Raw genomic sequence first — 9,647 nt, forward strand, 5'->3', positions numbered from 1 at the left:
AGCTACAAGCTTCTGTAGTCAGTGTGTATTTCTCATTTAGTTGTATCTTTTTGTAGCATTGCATGTGGGAACAGCTTTCCTAAGTAACTACAAAATACTTTTTTGGGGGGACGGGACCCGTCACCTTCCTCTGTTTATCTCCTCATGCAAGTTGAACACATAAACAGCCTTTTTTGGATGATTTTTTGAAGGGTGTTCTTGGTACTACTCAGGATTTTCCCATGGCTGGAAGCTTACACAGCTGATGATGTTCCTTCCACAAAGTGTATGCAGATTTTGGAGGGTATTTCATGTTTGGGCCTGACATCTGAATACCCTGTTGTGGTACTTGGCTAGTATCTGGACTGGGTTCTGGATGGACTGATGAGAATTGCTTGATCCACCTGTATCTGCAACTTAAAAATGCAATCCTCTTCTTCTGGCCCTCTCCTCCAAACCCTCTGGCTGTAAAGGGAGATAAATCTCAGCCTCTGATAGGATTCCTTCTATGTGGGTTTTTCTAACTTTAAAAACCATGGTTCCCAAACTTTTTTGGGCCACTGCCCCTGTGGTTCCATAAACCCATCCCCAGTGCCTCCCTCCCAGTGCTATTTTTCTAGAAAAAGAGGTACCAGAACTCACCATGAATGCCTTCCTTGTTCTGTTTGGCAATGGTGCCCACCTGAGAGGTGCCGGAACTGAGTTCCGGTGAGTTCCAGCTGGGGAAAAACCCCACCCCTACCCTAGAAAAGGTAAAGGACCCTGACTGTTAGCTCAAGTCACGAACAACTCTGGGGTTGCGGCGCTCATCTCGCTTTATTGGCCGAGGGAGCCGGCGTACAGCTTCCGGGTCATGTGGCCAGCATGACTAAGCCGCTTCTGGTGAAACCAGAGCAGTGCCCAGAAACGCCCTTTACCTTCCCGCCAGAGCGGTACCTATTTATCTACTTGAACTTTGACGTGCTTTCGAACTGCTAGGTTGGCAGGAGCAGGGACCGAGCAATGGGAGCTCACCCCTTCACAGGGGTTCAAACCGCTGACCTTCAGATGGGCAAGCCCTAGGCTCAGTGGTTTAGACCACAGTGCCACCCGTGTCCCCTATGCCCCTATCCTATAAAAAGCATTATTCAGTGCAGCAGTTTACACGACCCACTAAGGAAGATAATCACACAATAAAGTTCAAAACAGCAACAGTTAATTGCGCATTTATTCAAAACCCAATTAAATCTATTTGGTTTAATTAATTCAACAAAAGCAATGAACTTGATCCAGTGATACTAGCTTTTCAAATTCTGATAGTCATTCACACCTCCAACACCCCCCTGCCGCCCCTTTGCCTCTTAGTGCCCCCCAGGGAATCCCCCACCCAGGGGGCAGTACTGCCCACTTTGGAAATCACTGCTTTGAAAGGTTTAGGCCATAGGTAAGCAAACTAAGGCCCGGGGGCCAGATCCGGCCCAATCACCTCAATCCGGCCCGCGGACGGTCCAGGAATCAGTGTGTTTTTACATGAGTAGAATGTGTCCTTTTATTTAAGATGCATTACTGGGTTATTTGTGGGGCATAGGAATTCATTCATTCCGCCCCCCCCCCCAATATAGTGTCTCCCCCCCCCCCCAGGTCTGAAGGACAGTGGACCGGCCCCCTGCTGAAAAAGTTTGCTGACCCCTGGTTTAGGCCTTCCTGTGGCTGCTGGAGAAATGCTTAATGGGGTCGAGAAAGGAGAACTGCCCTCTTGGGAGCAGACTTTGTTTCAGGGAGGCTTCCCCCTGGAGACTGGGAGGGAGGGAAGGAGTTATAGGTCTGTGGGGATGCAGGGAGCCCGTTGCTTTGCAGAGCAGTGCTGTGTCAAGGCTGGCACAGTGGCCTGGTGAGGGTAGTTTAGGCAAGCAGCTGTGCCACAGCAGGACAAAGCTGTGTGAAATGGGAAGCCTGTTTGTGCCCAGACCAAAGACCAGAGCTGACTCTGTGCCCAGGCCAGGCCTGGCCCAGAGAGGGGGCAGATTTGGGGTGCCCTTAAGAGAGAAGTGCCATGAACTGTGCAAATGTCCCCATTGTGAGTTAACGGGAGAATTTGAGCTCCCTGCCTTAGGCACCCAAAGGTCTTGGAGTAGAGGAAGCTTCCTTTCACCTGTGGCCCATCTAGCCCCGCATTTTCTACTGTGACTGACAGGCAGGGAATTTCTCCCAGCCCTTTCTGGAGATGCCACTAGGGATAGACGCTGCATGGAGAATCAGTAGGTCTGCCTACTGAGCTCACAAAGGTAATATCCTTCCCTGCCCCTTACAGAAGAAGAAACAGCAAGGATCAAAAAGCCCTCTTGCATTTACTCCCATGGGCACAATCACCAGTTGTACTTTCTCAGGTTTGGGGCTGTTATTACTTGGAGTCCGTGTGTGTGTGTGTGTGTGTGTGTGTGTGTAAGAGAGGGAGAGTAGCGAGGGGGTGGGGACTAGGAAGGCCACTTAGCTCCATCTGCCTACAGCTAATCCGCAGACAAATGCCAGCCTCCCATCTGGCCGCCCTGTGAGCCCCCCCTTTCTTTCCTCCAGCCACTTTAGCTAAATGGCTTGGGCCAAAGATAAGGTCATTAATTACAGTGGGATTAAAAGGCAGCGCAAGCCCACCATCACTGCCCCTCCCCTCTGTCTGTATCTTTTATGCAAACCCTGTTTTACACATGCACTGACCCCCAGCCATCCTCACCACAGCCTCCCTGGTTGCAAATTGGGGGGGCGGGGTTTCAGTCTGAAAGTTCAACTGCACAACCTGCCTTGAATTTTTAAAAAAGGTGGCATAAAAGGAAGCAGAATGCCTCTGGGTGTGTGCAGAGTGGCCGTCCCTAAGTAGCCACTTTTAGCATGCGGAAGAAGGACATTAAAGAGAGATGGGGGTCTCTGGCTAGCAGCAGCTGTGACTTCAAGGTAGCTTGAAGGCCTAGTGGCATTAAAATGAATGGGGTTGGGGGTTGGCTTTGTCTATTTGTGTCTATTTTGTGACATTTATGCCTTGCTTTTCCTAAAAAAAAAAAGTGCACTCAAAGCAGCATACAGAAGCATGTCTAAAAGGCGTGGGTTGTTTGCTAAGTTGAAAGAGGCAAAAGGTACCTGAGACAGGTCCCCAGATTAAATCTCAGGATGGTGTATAGGTGGTTGGACTGAACATTTGGGTAAGCAGAACAAAAAGCTCTGAAACTGTGGAAGGAGAGGTGGATAGTGGTTGTGAGAAGGAGGCCAGTGAAGTGGTCTAGGATAGATCTGCCACCCCAAGTCCCCAACCTGGAATCTGGGCACTACTTTTCTCTATCACTGCATTACTGTCCCACCTTTTCTCCAAGGTGCTCCAAGTGGCACACACGGTTCTCTCCTCCTTTTTTACCTCTCACAACCCTGTGAGGTAGGTTAGGCAGAGACTGATGGTCTTCAAACCCCAGCTTCACTGGTCTGGAGTGTTAGTAGTCCAAAGCATCTTGAGGGCACCAACTTGGAGAAGGCAGGTCTATAGGAACCTCTCAGGGATATGGGACAGGGGTTGACACTAGAATAGGAACACTTTGATTTTTTTTTTACTCATTTACAGAAATTTGGCACAATTCAGAATGACATTTCGAAAATGTTTTTAAGTGGAGGCGTACTTTTAAATCTTGCTGATTCTGCGTGCTTAGTATTAACTTCCAATGGCAGGAGTTGCCCCTGCAAACAGGTTGCAAAGTTTTGCAGCTGTGCAGCGATGGCTCACGTGCTATCTAGTGCTCCTTCTCTCCCCCCCCAGCTGTTCTCCCCAAACGCTGCACTCCAGAGTGCAAAGCAAACACAGGCCCCTCCAGGAAGCATAAAGAGCAATTGTGTGCATTGTCTCAAGCCAGAAGTTTGAAAGCAAAACATTCCAGCTGGCTGACTGCAGAGCAGCTTTCTACAACCTATCTGTTTTGGACTACAACTCCCATCAGCTCTGGGGAGGGGGTCAGGTGGGTGGGAGGAATATCAGGAGAGACACAAAAGAGCTATTGCAGGGGGAGGGGCTGAGTTGCTTATCAAGGAAGCTGCTGGTTTGAATCTGACTTCTGCGATTAACTCACAAGGTGGCCTGATGCCAACATCTCTCATTTCCTTCTTTCTCCCAGCCTGCCTTTCAGGGTTGCTGTAAGGATTCTAAGCAGGTAAAGGATATTCAAGAATGGAAATTCAAACGCATTATAGCCCTGCCTGGAGATGCCATTTGGGATTGAACATGGGACTTTCTGCATGCGAAACAGATACTCTCTCCCCTGAGCCACGGCCCTTCCCTGTGTGCATGTATGGAGAATGTCCAGCCCTCCCCGGCTGCTGGCTCCAGGCCCAGCTCAACAGTTGGAGAAACCACCTGCAACAAAGAGCTCTCTCTCCCTTCTCCCTCCGCTCATGCTGGCCCACACCTGCCACGCTTTCCCGCCGTCTTCAATTTCCTTTTTTTAAAAAATAATTTTTATTAACCAGCCAATCAAATCAAATCACATCACATAAATTCCGAATTACAAAGCCGAATTTTAAATTTTGTTGAGGGGACCCATATTTCAAGATCCGAAGGGGGATTCTGATCATCTTCTTGCTACTGCGTTAATGTCCAAATCAGTCCAAACAAAGTTCATAATTCTATCCAGTCTTATCTTGCTGTTTCCACATCACATCTTGTTCATATATTTTCTCTTTTTTCTTTATGATCTCTTCTGATAGTCTCCTTAAGCCGATAAACACCAATAATAATCCTGTGTGAATTTTTCCGTTCTTCCAATCCTCAAATCGAGATGGTTTCCATATATCATCGCCTTCATAGATAACATCGCTTTCCCCATCTTTAATTACAGAACTGTCGTTCTTAAGTCCCTCTGAGGAGTTTCACCCACAATATAAAAACAGCTCTATTTCTCTATTTCACCTCCCAGACTTAAGTCCTCCAACAGAACTTCCCAATATGGCGACGGCACTTTTAACTGCGTCATTCCAAAGCCCTTATACCTTCCACGCTCTTCTCAAAACATGCTTTGGTTCGAAAGTTTATCTCCACACAGCCTTAAATCCACAGCTTAAGTCCTTAAAACGACATTTCTGACTTGTGAGGCGGGGATTCTTGTTTAATCACATAAAAGAAAGAAAGGAAAGTTTTTTTCCCTCTCCCCCATCAGTCCCTTTGCCATACCGAGTCTTGGCGTATCTTCTCATGATTTATACTTGTTCCTCCGACTCGTCTTGTTTTATCAGAGATCTCTTCTGTTAGCAGTCTTTACTCCCCCTCCTTCCTTGAAATATGTGGATTCGCTTCATCCAAATTGTTTCTTTTGAAGTTCTTGCAGCTAGTGGCGCAGATCAGAGACGGCGTCCAGGAGCGCCGAAATCCCACAGGAGGACATTGTGCCTAGTGCCCCCATCCCCACAAATTCGGGGGTGGTATAGGGCACAGCAGGCAAGGGCAGTCCCACCCCACAATCCTGGGGGGGTAGGGAGGCTATTTACTCCCATCACAGCCTCCAAATTACCTCGTGTGGGTCAGAGAGATGTTATTGTCAGCCATCTTCTGATGCGCCCCTAGTGGCCGTCTTCAATTTCCTATGGCTTTCACTACCATTTGACGGAAGCTTCCCCCTTGCAGCCGTCACTCCCTCCCCCTGCCTGCCCTAACCCCCTCCACCAGTGGGGCAGGTCCAGTTCCCAATTGTTGCCAACTGACCTTCTGTCTGCTCCCAGCAGCCCAAGGGTCTCCTGGGGTGCTAGTGAAGGACCTCATGATCTGAGGCCACCATGATCTGAGGCCGTTCTTGGGCTCTGGGTTGTTGCTTGGGCAAATGGGGCACTGCCCCGCCTAGTCCAACCTGCCCTCAGCCAGCCCCTACCTGCCTGCTTTTTGGCTTGCCTTAAATCCACATGGGGATTAAATCTTAAATCTTGGCCATGGGGAGGCTGTCAGCTTCCTTCTCCATTTCACTGCTGACCTTGTAGAACTCAGCAGGGTGGAGGGAAAGCTGGGATAAGTTGGCTCTGCCTGTCATAGGTTCTGGTGCAACCTACTGTTGGGCTCCCTGCTTTCTGCCCTACCAGGCCCAACAGGCACGAGCCACCATTGCCTTGCAGTCCTGCCCTCTGCAGCTGGAAACTTTCAGATGGTCTGCTTGGCAATACCATCCCTTAATCCTGGGAATCTGCAGTTTGGTCTGAGTTGAGGGAAAGGCAGTCTGCAGAGGCCCAGGGTCATCCTTTGCCTCATTAGCTATACAAATTGTCCTGGAGGGAAGGGGAAAGTGCAAGTGGGTCTGTCTTTTGAGCAGGATTGGATGGTTTTGTAGTCCCAGTTCTCCAACACCAAGTTCACAGGTGCTCAAGGTAGGCTCTGGAGCCAAAACCTGGCGAGACCGGGCTCAAATGCTTTAGCAAAATAAATATTGATGTTCTTGTCCTCCTGGGACTTTTAATTAAAAATAGGTTCTGGGGCTAAGCCCACACTCTGGTTCAGACTTGCATAAAGATGCCCCCAGAGATGTTGGTGGCTTTGGTTTGGGGCAGTTCCAAGGCGAGGTGCTTGTTGTGTCAAACCAACGACGAAGATTCAAGAGAGCAGCTCCCTGGCGGGAAAGCCTTGGAGGTTTGGCGGCAAAACTCACCCACTGTATTTGTTTTGCATGCATGATAAATGCAACCTCTCGGAATTTGGACTTTTGCCCTTCTTTGAAGCGGAGCGGGAGAGTGGCGGTTAGGAGAGCAAGCCGCCTGAGACCAGGAGGCAGCGCTTTGGGCTGGCTGCCTGGAAAAGTTTGCCGTTGTACACAGTGGAGTGTGTGCACTTTAAGGGAGTATCTTGCTTAGCTTCTCAGGGGAGAGGTGCTCAGGGCTCTGGGATCACTGGAAACCAAGGCCTTGTTCCCTGGAAACCCTTCTCCCACATCCTGCTCATGTCCGGGAAGATGTCTGCGAGTGCCACCAATGAGCTTAGATCAGGGATTTTCCAAATACATACTGTGGTACCCCAGAGAAGCTCAGTTATGGCAGGCAAACCTTTTGGAGAGTCAGCTCTCATCCCCTGCACTGCACAACCACAAGGGGGGCCTTGGGTGGGTGTAATCTGTCAGTTGGCTCAAGGCAGCAGCAAGGAGCTGAGCATGACTCAAATGCATACTATGGGTGGTCATGTCCCAGAATCCTTTGCAATGGACAGAGGCCCCTCAGCAAAGAAATTGTCGTGGAAAGGTAGAAAATGTGGGAAAGATGAACATCCCTCATTGGGTGGTCCTTGAACTTTCATATGGTCCAACACAGTGGTGGGTTTTTCTCCTGGGCCGGTGTGATTGGAGAGGGGACAGGGCACATTTTCACTTGTTTCTAGATCTGCCTACAGTATGAACGAACAGTTGCACTATTTTACTTTGGAGATCCATCCCACATTTTTTGTGTAGGATGTTGGTGGTGGTGGTATACTGGCCTTCATCCAAAGATCTCAGGGCAGTTTGGTAGTCCAAAACAGCTGGAGGGCACCAGGTTGGGGAAGGCTGGGCTTGTTTGTAAAAGTGGTCTAAGGGCCTTTTCACACATGACATGAAACCCAGGTTTGCACCAAGAATATATGGGTACAATACACATGTTTGTAACAATACACATGTTTGTGCAGGCCTAGAGCACAGCTCCAGTTTGGGCAAGAGAGTGCCATAGTCGAGGCAATTAACCAGCTGTTTGTGGTACCCAAGTGCCCCCTACCTGCCAAGGGAGGCAAGACAGGAGCTGGGCTGATTGAGCAAAACAGCGCTTGTAGCCATAAGCCACAAACTGGCATGGCGGCTGGTGCCCATTGTGACTGGTAGAACGGAAGGCGGGGATCCCGACAGGTGGCGCCAAGGCCAATAACAAGTAGAGCCAACTCATGCTAGTTTTGACCCCATCCTCCTCCCAGCCATGTTCTACAAGGGCAGCACTGAGAAGGAGGAAACTGGAAGGCAGGACCACCCCCTGGACTAGTTGTAAGCAAGAAGGCAGGCAGGTATGGGCTGGCTGAAGGCAAGCTGAGGTTGGTGGGGCTGCCTCTACTACACCACAGTGTTGAGTTAAGCACCACAACCTGATGGGTGTGAGGGTCCATCTTCTGACATATAGATGGCTCAGGCCACTGGGTTCTGCCGGTGGGTCCATTTTGACCATATCATGACCTACAGAGTCCTATCTGGTGGGGGTGTGAAGGAGAGCCTTCTTCACTGTGGCACCTGTCATGCAAAAGGCATTCTCTGTTGAGATCAGGTTGGCACCACCTGTGAGGTGTTTTCACCATCCATTGGACACATACATACCTGTTCACCCAGGTATTCCCTGACCCTTCATATTGTTAATACCATACCAGGCATTGTGGCAATTATTGTTTATAAGCCATTGAGTTGCATTCGACTAAGTTTTACTCAGAGTAGTCCCATCGAAATGAATGGCCATGCATAACTTGGACCCATTGATTTCACCGGGTCTGCTCTGAATAAAAGTTAGTTGACTGCAACCCTTTGTTGCTTTGTTATTGTGCCAATTACTTTGGCATTTCTTTCTGTAAATGAAAAGCAGTATAGAAACTTTTCAATAAATAAATAAATAGACCTCAAGGCAGGGGAAGCGTGTTGCCATTGTGCCCTGGATAACAATGGGGTATCAGTTAGTGGCTGTGGCTAATGGAGCCCAGTTGATTTTGATCGGATTCAGTGTGATTGAGCTTTAGCCAGAAGAAAGGTTAGCATCAAACAGTATTACCAAAATATTGTCACTCTTTATTGACATAAATCAAGTGTCAGTGGAACAATGTGGCTGTGTGTTTTGTATCCAGAGGAAGCATTTGGAAATCCAGAGTTTCCCCTCCCTCAAGTTGTGGCTCTAGCTTAAAACAACAAATAAATTACTTTTTTATTCATAGTCCAGTAGTCTCATGTAGCCTCCCCCAACCAGGTACCTTCCACATGCTTTGAACTACAACCCCTGTTGGTCCCAGCTGGCACAGCAAAACATCTGGAGAGCACAATCTTGTTATTGATCAGTGGGTGAAAAGGGGTCTTTAAAGCCATTCATAGGCCATGATGGGCATTGAAAGAGGTGAATGGCCTTGAGATGCTAAACCCACTAGTCAACAAAGGGACTGGTAATATTGTTTTGTTTTTTAATCAAGAGTCAGAAATTAAGGAAACGTGGACCGTGCTCTGAAAACTCTGAAGGATGAGTTTCCTGATTTGTAATAGCAGATGGTGAAGATAATATCGAAACACATCTCCATTTTTAATCTTATTCAGGTGTGTGTGTATGCCCATACATTGCCCAGCTACATGAGCTATTAAGGCTTGATTTAAGTACTGACAATATTTTGATAATGTATAATATATCGATGTGAACCCTTTTTTCTGTTGTGCTATTATTTTGGATAAAGGAAAGAATGTGGCTTTTGTGCTCAGATCTGTGGGTCAGATTACACAACCACTTTACATCTTGTCACTTTCTTCTCCCTATCCACCTAGATTACTCCCTACTCCTAACAAACATGTCTGAATAATGTGTTTGTGTGCACATGCCCACAAATCTCACTTTTGATCACCTTTGCCCAAGCCTTGTTTGGAGCATGAAATAATAATAAGAAGGGACCCCTCTGAGCATGTGCATTTTGCCAACATAGCAAAACAGACAACCAG

This window comes from Podarcis pityusensis (assembly GCF_964106645.2).
Source record: "Podarcis pityusensis genome assembly, chromosome: 8".
NCBI classification, from domain to species: domain Eukaryota; kingdom Metazoa; phylum Chordata; class Lepidosauria; order Squamata; family Lacertidae; genus Podarcis; species Podarcis pityusensis.